The sequence below is a fragment of the Passer montanus genome, unplaced genomic scaffold (genome assembly GCF_014805655.1).
Source record: "Passer montanus isolate IOZ18808 unplaced genomic scaffold, ASM1480565v1 scaffold43, whole genome shotgun sequence".
In the NCBI taxonomy this organism is placed as follows: Eukaryota; Metazoa; Chordata; class Aves; order Passeriformes; family Passeridae; genus Passer; species Passer montanus.
In genome coordinates, this window is record NW_024369151.1 from 6,668,742 (window position 1) to 6,682,014 (window position 13,273).

Below are 13,273 nucleotides of genomic sequence, written 5' to 3' on the forward strand. Positions count from 1 at the left end.
TGGACTGATGTCCTTCCAAGGGGCAGCTCCTCCAGGATGCCTTTGAACCTGCTGCCCATGAAACCATGGGGGAACAGCAGGCAGCCCTCAGTGGTGTTTTCTGGTCCCTTTCAGGCTGGACAGGAATCCTCATAGGCCTGTCATCACCCCACGTCCCTGTCATTGCCCTACGGCTCTGGGGTCATAAAAATGTGAGGGAAAAATTTCCAGTACCCCCTCGGAGACATCGTCCCTGGCACAGAGGGTTCAGGCTGGGGTGGTTGTAGCAATGAACCCTGCAATGACAACCCTTGCCTCATGAGAGGGATGCTCCAGTCCCCCAATCCTCCTGTTGCCATCCTCTGGACACACACCAGCAGCTCGGTGTCCCTCTGAGGGGAACTCACAGAATCACACATTAACTGAGGTTGGAAGGAACCTCTGGAGATCAATGCAGGGTCACCTGGAGCAGGTGACACAGGAATGTGCTCAGGTGGGTTTGGAATGTTTCTGGAGAGGGAAACTCCATGCTCTCCCTGGCTAGCTGTTCCAGAGCTCTGCCACCCTCCACCTAAAGAAATTCTCTCTTATGAGGGGAAACTTTCTCTCTTTATGAGGGGAAACTCATAAAGAACTTCCCCTCTCTTTATGAGGGGAAACTTTCTGTGGTTTAGTTTATGGCCATTGCTCCTCATCCTGTCACCGGGCACCACTGAAGAGAGTCTGGCACCGGGGAGACACTGACATGGACTGCTGAGATCCCTTCTCCAGACTGACCCGGCCCAGCTCCCGCAGCGTCTCCTCACCAGAGAGCTGCTCAGCCCCAAATCCCCTGTGTGCCAACAGGAGCCTCTCCAGCCGCTCCCTGTCCCCCTGAGGGAGCTCCCCCTCAGCGCCGCCCCCGCGCTGCCGGCGGCGCCCTGCAGGCGGCGCTGCGCGGCGGGGCCGGCACGGGAGGAGGGGGAGGAGGAGGAGGCAGCGAGTGCCCGGATCGGCCGCAGCCGCCGCCGCCGCCCCGCGCAATCCGCCGCCATCCGCCGCGCCCCGCGCCCATCGCCCCTCCGCACCCGGCTCCGCAGGCACCCCCGGCTCCCCGCCACCACCACAGGTGGGTATCGGGGGCCGGCGGCGGCGGCGGCCGCGGATATTCGGGGCGGTGAGTGGGGCCGGGGGGGAGGAGGAAGGGGAGGGAGAGGGAAGGTGGGACGAGGCAGCGCTAAAATGGAGCCGGAGCCAGCGGCTGCGGCACCCCGCGGCCTCCCGGCTCGGGCGGGTCCCCCGGGCGGGTTGGGGGGAGACTCAGCCGGGTTTCTCGCTGCTGTAGCCGCCGGTGTTTATTGTGCGAGCCGCCCCCCTTCTCCCTGCGGGGACGGGGCCGCCGCGGGGCCTGGCCGGGCCCATCCTCGGTGGCGCTGGCGGGGCCGCCCGGGCTCGGGGCCCCTTGTCCGGGCTCCGGCCCCCGGGCCGAGCCGCCCCCGCCCCGCTGCGCTCCCCGGCGGCCGCAGCCGGGGCGGGGGGCTCCCCGCCGCAAAGGCAGGTTGTTATTTTTTCGTCGTCTGGAGTGTGACACAAAGATATTTTTGTCGCGCCGTGTGTGTGTGTCTCAGCAAAACAAGGGGGGGGTGGCATCCAGAAGGCTCGGCCGGTTTGTTATTGTGCGGGAGCTACAAAAGGGCCGCTGAGGCCGAAATGCGGCTGGGGCGGGGGTAGCGACGATGGAGTTTGTGCGCTGGGCGAGCTCGTTTGGTAGGTTTGGAAAGATGTTTTAGGGCCTTTTTTTTTTAAATTTTTTTTTTTGTTTTTTTTTTTTTGTTCAAGAAGGAGTTTCTAATTTCTGTGTGGGAGCAGCTGTGGTGCAAGCTGGGGAAACCCTAATGCGGGTCCTGGGACACGTGCTGAACATCTTCTCCAGGGGGTGGTTTTAGGTGTCTTGGTTGTGAATTTAGAGGGTTTTTTCTTTACACAACCCTCCCCGAATCTCCAAATTCAAAGCTGCCGTAAGGGGTTTGAATGAGCTGGAAATTGTGGGGTTTGTTAGGAAAGTTGTTTTGTTTGGTTTCTGTGTTCTGAATGTGCAAAGGGTGTGATACATATTGAGTATCTACTCATCAGATAAATGTTCATATATTGATGTTATTGGTGTTTGGGGTGATATGGTACAATAAACATAAACGTTTAGGGATTTAGTAGTTTTGTTTCTTTCTAGGAACAGGTATAAAGTGTAAGCACATTGCAATATCTGCATCATCTCTTGGGGGAAAGGCATCTCACCCCTTCTAGGACTGAATCCAGATTTACAGTGGAAGTTTTGGTTTTGTTAAGCCTTGTCTTACAGATTCACTTGACGCCTCCACTGGAATGGGCTCTTCCATGATGGATACGTAGCTGCTCCCTGTCTTGGAGAGCCCAAGTTTGGATAATCAACTCCTGATGAGTAGGTTTATCAGATATAAACTGGCCAGGACATTACTTTTGTACTTGCCTTTTCCATGTTCAGTAAAACTAGTGCTCTGAGTCAGAGACTGGGAGTAAAGTCACCTGGAAGAGGTAGGGAAAGTAAGGCCATATTCTGAGAGTGGAATTTAAAGAGAGGATGGAAAGTGATGTTTTCAGGCTGATTTCTGACTGAAAATATTAAATACTTACATGCATTTTTCAGTCCCAGTGAAGCATTGTAAATGAGCCTAGGTTTTATCAGGAGCTCATCTGTGGTCCATGAGATCTTTGTGGGCTCATCATGGGTGATGCTCTTTCTTCTGGGTCTCTGGCTTAAGAAGTTTTTCCTAGTTAGCAGAATATTTTGGAGTTACAATAAGCAACACATCTCCCATAATTTTTTTCTTGTAAAAATTTAAAAGTTTAGGTAAAAGTCATACTCAGAAAAATTGCAGATACTGTTTGGAGTTGCTGCTTTGTTGTTTTAGCCAGCCAGTGTGAGTACATCTGCTGTTAGCTGTATTTTGATTTTGTGCTTAATTTGTTGAGTGCCTTGAGTACAAGTTGACTCTTTTTTTTTTTTGTTCATTAGTCTGGTATGCTTTTCTGCATGGCTGAGTAAACTAGGTATCACACATTTGAGGATGCTTTCAGCAGTCTTCACTGTTAAGAAAACAAATTTTTACATGATTTGACAGATACCTTTCTTAAAAAAAAGAGAAACTAAACCACGTGTTTGGTATGGGTTTCCAAATTTGTCATTATATAGTGCCTTGGTGCCTTATTTTTTCTAAATTCGGAGATTTTTTCTTTGGTCTCACAGTGCATTTTTTGGATGCACTCTGAGCTCTTTTTCTTTTTTCTGTGTGTGCATGAGAGCTTAAAAGGGCAGCTCAGCCAGCTGGCTGAAACTGGGAAAGTGAGCAAATAGTCCATAAAGATGCTGGAGGGGATATGCAGGGTTTAAAAGTATTTTTATTTCAATAAGTGAGTAATATTCCTAAATATTTTGTATTAAAGTTATTTCCCTTTATAGTGACATCTTAATAAAGCCTTTTAATAAAGCCTGACTTCAAAGGCTGATTTATTTGAGCAACCTGAAGGTAGTGGTGGCATTAGAGGCTGTGTTTGTGTGACTGCCTGGGCCATGGCACAGGACAGACCACGCTCAGTGCCCGTGTGTGGCCTCGTCCTGCTGGGGTCACACCTGAGGTGTGGCTGAGGAGAACGAGGACCCCGAGCTGTGCTCTGCAGGTGTGAGATGATGATCCAGGTCAGAATTACCTGCTGTGCAAGAGTGCTTCTTGCTCAAGGCCTTCATTGTGCGTACCTGGGTAATTGAAAGTGTTTAAGAGCAAGCCAGGCTAGGTGTGTTGTTGAAAATAATAGTAAACCTTTTTTTCTTTTTTCATTTATGATGGTAGTCTACAAAGAGATTTTGCTCTTGTGGCATTTTCACTTTAAACTGTGTATTTTCATGTTGGAGGAATAAAAGCAGTATGAGCAGGAGAAACTTAGTGATGCAGGATGGTAACTTTAGGAGAGGGTTTATTCCAAGGGCTGGACCTCTCTGGTTCCCTGTTTCTTTTTACTACGTTCCTCATTTATTCTGCAACTTGGCACTGAGCTGTTGTCTCAGTATCAGGCTTTGCTCCTAAGCTGATCCTGCCTTGTTAAGTGGGTTTTGTTTTTCGTGTGTCACTGACTCATTCTCCTAATAGGTCGATAATTTCACAGCTCCGTATCACTAATTTTTCATTTGGAGCAGAAGAAATAGAATGGTGGTTCTGTCAGGTACCAGACAAGGAGGTGAGAGCACAGAGAACAGGTAAAGGCTGAGGCTGCAGCTCTCTCCATCACACAACAGCCTTTTCTAAGGCTTGGTTACCAAAGGGAAAACACCCTCGGAAGGTGGGTTTTGCATACATCTGGATTGGTTAAAAGTGTTTTTTCTTCCCCCAAAACGATAAAATGGGGCTAAAAGGGGACATTGCATTATATCCAGCTTCACTGAAGCATAGCTTGGGCTCATGTTCTACTAGTAAGTTGTACTAGAATTCAGATGTTCCCTGCATGCACGTGTGCTTCTTGTGCAAAAGTAACAGAGCAGTTGGAGCTTCTGAGCTGTTTATTTCAGAGCAAGGCTATTCAGATACTGATGTGTATAACTGTTTAATCCGGATATGTTTTTTTATCTGGGAGCATTTGGACAGTAACCGAAGTGAACTGGAGGCTGCTTTAGTAGTCCTTTGTTGTTCTGTAATTGCCTGTGGCGCTGGTTGATTGTGAATCTGCTTGTGCTGTGGGGTGTATGGGGACAGAAGGTGTAAAAAGGTGTATATGCAGCTCTGCAGGGGGGTTATTTAACTTGCAGCCAAAATGCAATGTCTGTGGTTTGATTCCAGTGCTTAAATTTTCAGGAGAGTGTTAGTAGGCTGGAAGGGGTGGAAGTGAGGGGTGAGCTCACTGTTCCATCTTTAGGAGACTGCAGGTATTAATTTGTGGGGACTGATGAAAAGTCATACCTTGGGTCAAAGGGAAGAGATAATGACCATGTTTGAAATGGGCAGCTGAGCCAGGTGTGAAGAAATACGGGAAAAATGACTGTGAAGAAAAATGGGAAGAGGATTTGCTAACCCTCTAGGATCTGGCCAAGAGGCCCACTCTGTTGGACTGTAGTATCTCAGGTGTCTGCCAGGCTTCAATTAGCTGTTGGGGTGGGTAGCACCTAAGAGGAGTAAACTACCGAGTCTTTGCAGTTAACAGCCTAACTGAAGAGTTTTGGTGGAGGAATCCTTCCCAGGTAGCCATTGAGACATTTAGATGGGAATTGTAGCTCTGGTATTCCAAGGAGTGAATAGAGACAGATTTGAAGAGCTTGCACTGGGACTTTCCCTCCCCCAGGCACTTAATGTGTGGGAATATAGTGATTTTTTTGGAAGAGTTCTTCTGCTGGGTGAGTTCTTCAGCTCTTCCTACCTGCATGTGGGCTGGGAGGCTGCACAAAAGCCTCGAGTGATCTTGTTCAGAGTTGGGAGTGGGCTGTGAAGCAGGCAGGGGAGTAGGGACATGTTCAAGAGGTGCTCCTTCTTTGGCTACAATAATAACTATGGTTTTATCTTTTATTGAAATAACCAAGCTTCAAGAACCGTCATTCAGAACCAGATTGATGTGATCTTGAGTGTTATTATGGTGTTAATGTTCTGCATCTGAGCTGAGTGTTGCCTCTAATGATGCCTGTGATCCTGTTGTAGTGTAAGCAGTGTATGGGGTTGTTCATTTAGGAGGTTTTGCAGCATTCCCCATCTCAGCATGCAAGGACCTGCTCCTCCCAGAACTTCTCTGGAGCAGGGCTTCATGCTGCTGCTGGCCCCACAGCGTCAGGCAGGCAGAGTGATTCAGAGGGTGCTGTTCAGCCCCAGAAAGTGGGAGATGAAGGCTCTATTTCTTGCTCTGCCACTTAGCATAGCTACAGAGTTCTGCGGTGTCGTTTTCCTATCTGGAAAATAGAAGTGATGACGCTTACACACCTTGTCAGTTATGCACTGCAAATATCTATGTAAATGAAAGCATCTGTGAAATGTTTTCACTTCCTGTCTGGCTCGGAGTAGTCCAGATGTCCTGGGCATAGTCCGAGTTGCTTGGCTCTCCGGAAAACCTAAAGATGTCTGAAGCTTCTTTCTTCAGAGTCCTGAGTCACAACACATATTAGGTGCTTTCTTACCACTTTGTACCTGTGTCCCTTTCCCATCACGTTTCTCTTAACATCCTTGGCGCTCATTTGTGGTGCAAATGGCTTCCATGAATGGGCTTCCTGTAAGGAGAGTTGCTGTGCAATGCTGCATTGCCCTAGTGCTGTTCAGATTGGGAAACGTGGAGGAAGACTTCCTTGGAAGCTTCAGCCTCTGCAGTGTTTATGAACTGCAGGATTGTCATCTTATTAATGGCTTGAACCAGCTGCATCAGTCTTGATGCCTGTGGGAATTGGGAGAAATCTGATAGAGCTATTCAGCTCTTGCCAGGGCAGCTTTGTACCCTGCAGCATGTACCTGCCAGGGGAGCTCCCAGCAGTGCCTGGGGGAGGAACAAGGCCGGAGGGATCTGCTCAGCAGGGATGTAAAGGAACCTCTCCCTTCCTTGTGCATCGAGGGATTGACATTTGCTGCCTGCTGATCAATAGCATTGGGTTTTCTCTCTTCATAAAGAAAACCTTCTGTGCATAACCTGAGTGGGAGCTCAGGCTCTGAAGTCAGCAGACCACCTGAAAGAGTGGAGAGGTGTTGCCAAAGTCCAGATTTTGTTGTGAGGCTCATCAGGCGGAGGGTAAACATCCACATCCCTATTCCAGTGTGATCCTTCCTGAGACTGCAGAGAAAACAGAGCAGCTTACTCAACAGCTGATGGTATTTGTGTGGAAAGAGCTGTGTCTGTTCCTGAAAAAAGGACTGTTAACCCAAAGGACTGCCAGCTTTGCTCTGATTTCATCTCTTGGAGCTGTGACATTTCTGCTTTTCTCTCTGCTTGCTTGCAATAAAATTTATGTTCACTGCTGAGAGATTAAGTTGCTGAGCTTGGGTCTTGGTGATGGATTTGTGAAATGCTTGACAGAGGAGCATTCTCCAGTGGCCAGTGGTGGCCTTGGATGGGTAGTGCTCTCCAAGATAAGCTACTGGCAGCACAGGTATTTCAGCTATGCTGCTCTTGTTGTGTCTCACCTGGTTATATGGGTGTCATGGCTGTGATGACTTTTAAAAGTCTGTGTAGGCAGAAGTATCAGGACTAAGGGACTTTCACAACCTTTACATGCAGTGGTGTTTATTTGTAGTGAGGGAAGAGTCTTTGCTTCCACCTGTCAGACCTAAGGTGTTGTGCAGTGCCTGAGAACAATTTGTGCTTGTGTGGGTGCGTCCTGCCCTTGCAGGCTCCTCGGGAGCAGTAGGCAGGATTGGGTGCACTTTCTGTGCCAGTGGACAGCTTTTTGCACTGGAAAGGGAGTGTTCTGGGCATGGCAGGGGCTGCTGCAGTGCATTTCCTCCTCGTTTGACATTTTCTCTGGGGTCTTGGTGCACAGGTTTGGGTGGCTGAAGCAGGCTGAAGAGATCTGGGACTTCTTGCTGTCTGCAGTCTTAGTTGAGCACACTGTTCCTCTGACTTGGACTGATAGTGCCAGTCCTGTTACCCATCAGGAGATCCCCACCAGCTACTCACAGTCTATTATTGTTGCTCAGGTATCTAAATGCCCAATTTACCTTACAGTTCAGCTGAATGTTGCCAGGAGCTTTCTGAACAAGTTTTGCCAACAGAGCATTACGCCAGGTATTTTTTTTTTTTGTATTTGGATTTAAATTGCTTGCTCATGATCAGCCTCCCTGTTTTGGTGTTGAGGAAACAGGATGTTGTGTCTGTGTGTTCCCCCTGGACACTGAGATCCCAGGAGGGCAGAGTGGAAGGCAGAATCTGTGTTGGAGGCTGGGGGTCGTGTGTTTCAACTCTGACCCTTGGTTGTAGGGGAGTCAGAGTAAAAGTGCAACTGTTAAGGGTACGGGTTTGCACTTGAATGTGAGCCTTCTTGGGCAGAGGCAGCTTGTGGCGATCACGAGGTTGCTTCCCTTTCCTCTTGTACCAGAGAGGCATCTGGATCTGTTGAGGCCACAGGTGATCCTTGTTGAACTGAGCTGTTTGTCCTCCCTGGGTTTTGCCTCTGAAATATGTAACAGCAAAGAAATAAGCTCTTTTACTTCAGTTTATGCTGAGCCTTGTCTTCTTTAACATCTTCCAGGCCTGGATGAGAGGGTAAGGAGTGTAATGTTGGTAGCTGGTGCCTCCAGGTTGTTCCACATGAGACACCTTTCCAGGCCCGGATGAGAGGTTAAGAAGTGTAATGTTGGTAGCTGGTGCCTCCAGGTTGTTCCACATGAGACACCTTCCTGCTTCCCTGCAGGTTATGAAAGCTCTGCAGCACTTCCTCTTGGGTGGGAGATAAGGTTATACCTTCCTGACAAGCTGGCACAAGGGGTTCAGTTCCTTCTCTACAGCATGGTGGGGCAGATGGGTGAAACTGGCTGTTTCTTTGGTGAGCTGTTGTAAACAGACACTCCTTTCAAGGAAAGAATTATCTGCACACCTTGGGTCTTCCTGTTGCTTGAAAAAGAGGGGGAGTTTCATGAGCCCAGGATCTCATAAGTACTTGCTGTGGGCTGTGGACCAGCCTTCTGACTGGGCTTTTTTTTTGCTCTGTGCCATAGTCTTGCATACTCAGGATGAACTATTTCTTTGTCTGCATCCTCAATTACTGGAGGTCAGGGCTCCTTTCCAGGGTGTGGTATTGTCTGTCCAGCTCTCACAGAAAGGACCACAGGACTCATTAATGTTTTTGTGTAAATACAATTGAGCTATTCTCCAGACTCCAGTCTGCTTTATCTGTTTTACAGTAAGTTACAATTCCAGCCTCTCTGGCTGCCTTTGCCTTGCCTGCCTTCCCAGCACTGGAAAAGCCGTTTAGCAGAGAGGTGAAGCTTCTGTATTTTAAGGCCAAACCTGACATTGCAAAGACTTGTTTTCTGTAGAATGTGCAGTGAGTCACTGACAGTAGTTGTGATTCCCAACCTGTTGGCCCATTCAGAAGAGGGGGCAGCAGGTGAGTTTGGTGAAGGCAGAACTGAGAAAATGAGGTCAGGTCATCAGACAGGACATGCCCTTTCTGTCTCCCTTCCCTTTTGTCAGGTTTTACCATTGTCTGTAGGGCTCCACAATGTGGAGTTAATGACAGATCTACTGTCCAGAAGACTCTGCCTCTCCTCTTCATATTCCTGCTCCATGTTTCAAATCCTGGGAGGCTTGACTTTGAGGTCTGAGGATGGGGCTGGACAGCAGGCAAGTCCTCTGGCAGACAGCTTCCAGCAGTATTGCTTGGCTAACAGCATACCTCTGCAACAAATCATGGCAGATACTATCCTGGGCTCCCATTTCCTGAGCCAAGGTTTGTGGGAGATGGAGAGAAGCTGGAATTGTGCAGGATTAAAAGAACTGGTATCACCAAATATGCCCATTGAGCTAAGCAAGGAGGGTCCCTCTTGTGAATCAGGAGCTCAGTGATGGAGGTTTGTTATCTCTTCTCTGCACTGCAGACTCCTGACTTGCTTCTCCCTGTCTGGCAGGATTTGGTGCAGTTTTCTGGCACTATGTTTGGTGTTATATCCAGATCTTGGCAGGGCCTTTTTCAGGTGTACCAGCAAATCTTGGCATCTCCCTCTAGAAGTGATGCAGTAGAATGAGAGCAAGAAGGTTTTTTTTGTGCCTTAGACTCTTGCTACAGCCTCTGCCTGCTGCACAGCTCTTCTGCATTGATCCCATTGACTTTGTACTTGGATGCTGATATTCTCCTCTTGCTCCCTGCCTTACTAAGCAATCTCTGCTGGGAACTGAGTGCTCATCTGGTCCCTTCCTTGGGCCATGGTCCCTGCATGGCCCAAACAGGGCTTCTGCAGGATACAAGTGCATCTGACAGCAAGTCCTGGGCAGGTGATGGCAGTGTCTCACCAGAGCCCTCCCAAGGGCAGCCAGTGGTGTCTTTCATTGCTGAGGCAGGTGGTGAGTGTTTCACAAATAGGTGGTTCTTGGTGGGACGTGTTCCAGAGGTAGTGGTATCTCTGTGTTGACAGATAAATGTTCAGCCATGGAAATAGAAGTAAAATTGACCTGTGTGTGTATTTAAAGAAGAGTGAACATCATTAATCTCCTGTAAAACTATACTGTGTTTTATAAAAGGTTTCACATTGCTGGTAACATTAGGAACCACAATGTATTTCAGTTTAACCTAATTCCAGACACTTTTCTCTTCTGAAAGTACTGTTTACCTTTTCCAACCTGTGAATTTCTGAACAATTTGTATAAAATTACATCAGAAATTTTCCGGCTTGTGAAGAAAAACCTTTTCCCTGTTAATCTCCATTGCTTTTTGTGTTGGTGACTGCTGCTGTGAAGTGAGCAAGGAGTGAAGATCTGCAGTAGTCAGGACTGTGCTCAGTGTAGAGCTCAGTGGTGTGTGAGTAGCTGAAATGATTCTTTTTAGTATGTGTGTTACCTTTCATAAATCTGTTTGCCCTGCTCAGCTAAGGCTGGCTGACTTCCAGATACTCAAGCTCCATTGAAGTCTTGTGAATAAAACACCAGCAGCCCAGCCTCCTGCATACATAGATTTGCAAAGAGCTTTGCAGACAATCCTGTTTGTCAGGAGTCCCTCTGTTTGGCTGGGTTTTCAGCTCAGGGGTTTCCAGTTGTTACCAGTGCCAGTAACTCAAGGTTTTCATGTTTTTTGCAGGACAGACTGTAGCTCCAAGACCTGCATGCTTGTAAGTCTAAGGTCTCAAAGACATTAAAATGTCACTGTTGCTTTCTGGATTAGAATTTACCCCTTTAAAGGCAGTTAGACAGGGTCAATACTCAAAAATTGGATCCAGGGTAGTATGATGTGAACATGACTATGCCTGAACACTGGAGCTCTCTGCCTAAGTGCTTCAGTGCAGTTATTTGTATCCTGGGATCTCTAATGGAACTGGTCATACTGCAGTGTTTTGTGATTGCTCAGACACTCAGTGTTTTGCTGTCTGGTGCTGTCCCTGAATATAGCAGGAGAATGAGAAGAGCTATCCTCCATGCTGAAACTGATAGCAAGCCTTCCCCCACAGACCTCTGTAAACCCAGAGAGAAACCTTGCAGAAATGCTGGTGATTGATTTTTTTATGATTTCTCTGTAACAGGGGATATTGCTTTCTTCAGGGTCAGCTGTCGGGCACGGGAGCCCTGAGCACAGGTCAGAGGCTCTGCCAAGGCTGTCAGTTTTCACTTGTCAGCATCAGCATGTGCCTTCTAGTTCCAGCTCTGATAATAATGAGCATGCAGGCTGGCAGTTCAGTTCTAGATGAACCACGATTTTTATCAGAAATGACTTTGCTCTTCAAAACTAGAAAGCCTTTATGATCCCTACCTGGATTCCCTGCTTAACTGTGTGATGGGAAGATAGTGCAGTGTTGTGCCAGCCTTGGGAGGCTCTGTGGCCTCTTTGAAGTGCTGTGGGTGAACTGGGTGCTGAGTGATCTCCCTGGCTGATAACACCCTTGGAGTAGCTGGGATCTGCAGGAGGGGCAAGGCAGCAAGGTCCTGCCAGTCCAGCAGCTCTGACCCAGCTCATGCTGCTGCAGCCTCTTTGCACAGTGACTGTGGAAATTGCTTCACCTCTCCATGGTCTCGTTTTCCCCTTTGGAGCACTCACATGTCACAGAAACAAAGCTGTGCTTCGAGTCTTCAGAGCATTGAAGGAGTTGAAAGTAAATTCCATTTATCCAGACAGCAGTTTTGTCTGTCCCAAAACGTTTCACAAGGGGCTTTATCCTGACATGTCCCCAGCTTCTCTGTTGTGATGAAGTGGTTGTTTATTCTTCCTGTATCCTTTTAATGATAGAAAATGTAATCAAGAGGCAACTGAGACCTGGTTACATAACTGTTGTCAGGGTTTCTCTTTGGCAGTATTGCCCCGTGTGCTGTTTGCACACTGACTTTCAGGAACTCATGGCTTTTCTGTTAACCAGGTAACTCCTGAATCTGATCTGGGTAGGTGGTTTGTTGTTGTTGGGTTATTTTTAAACACCTTCTAATTTTGTCTGCTTTGAGCTTTCTAAACTTCAGAGTAGATTTTACTGCTTTTATTGTGAGGTTGGTACATGGTTGACATGGTGTGGATAGGCCCTGAGCCAGGCTCCCTCTGCAAGGCTCAATATACCTGTAAAGGCAGGTGGTTGTGCTCTTGCCAGCACAGCACCCTCTGCTCTTTGTTCTGCTCTGGGGCTCCCCACAGCTCTGCCCCTTCAAAAAGCTCATTGTTCTCAGTCCAACTTGTGCTTTCCTGCCAAGTGTATGCTAATCAGTGTGTTTTCTCCCTCTCTTTTATGTCTGTCCTACTAATAAAATACAGTGCAAATGGGCAAGTGAGGGAGGAGCTGTTGTTTTCTTTGGCACATCTGAGCAAAGATGAACCAGACTGGAGCCAAAGATCTGTTTGCTACTCTGCAGGAAGAGGTGCCTCAAGACTGCCAGCCAGCCCTGTTGCCTCCACAAAACCTTCATACTGCAGCCCCATGTGGTGGTCCAGCAGAAATGCTGTGAGGGGCTTCTTGGGGACCCCGGTGTTTTTCCTGAGCATCCTGTGGATGCTGCTGTTGAGTGACAGAAAACACTTTTCCTTCTCTCCCTAAACACCTAGCACAGTCCATGGCTTCTTGCTCCTGACAGATCTGGTTTAAATCCTGCAGTGCAAGAACAAATGCTGTGTAATGCCAGACTTATTGGTCAGACACCTGCCCCATGGGCTTTACTGGGCCAGTTGCAGTTGGCACTGCATTCCCAGCCTGGCTCTGTCCAGCATGTTCACAGTCTGTGCTTTAATTTGTACATAATGTGTGATGGACCAATCCTCTTACCTGCAAATCGTATTTGTAAGGCACTGCTGATGGGAATTGTAGCCTTTGGTCAGATACAGTTTGTTTCAGAAAGAGTGATTGCTGTCTGTGTTGGAAGAGGCTTTCAGCTGGGTGAGTTTCAGAAAGTGTGAGGTGTGGGAAGATCAGAGATATGTGTATGTGTGTATATATACACATGCACATGTATATAGTGTTTTGTTACTCCCAACACAAGAGTTGAAACCCTAGAATGGTTTCATTTTACCCTAACAGATGGTGAAATGAAACTGCCAGCAGTTTTGGGCTTGAAGTAGAGGCTTTACAACAAGAAATCTGGAAATCTAAATTATGTGAGAAAAGGTTACATGAAGCTCCTAGATTTGAGAAAATTTAGAACAGAATGA

The 13,273-nt window shown here is 47.8% G+C and overlaps 1 protein-coding gene across 8 annotated transcripts in view; it reads left to right on the forward strand.

The window, feature by feature from the left end:
* Positions 1-948: 948 nt before the first annotated feature.
* The window catches only part of PRRC2B (proline rich coiled-coil 2B), a 46,542-nt gene continuing 34,217 nt past the window's right edge, over positions 949-13,273 (forward strand). For 6 of the 8 annotated variants that reach the window (XR_005628744.1, XR_005628745.1, XR_005628746.1 and 3 more), the window contains exon 1: positions 981-1,135. The gene's annotated coding sequence lies outside the window, so the exon portion shown is untranslated. Of the gene's footprint in view, positions 1,136-13,273 lie in introns of all 8 variants that reach the window. The other 2 variants (XM_039720005.1, XM_039720006.1) reach the window with 2 other exon arrangements.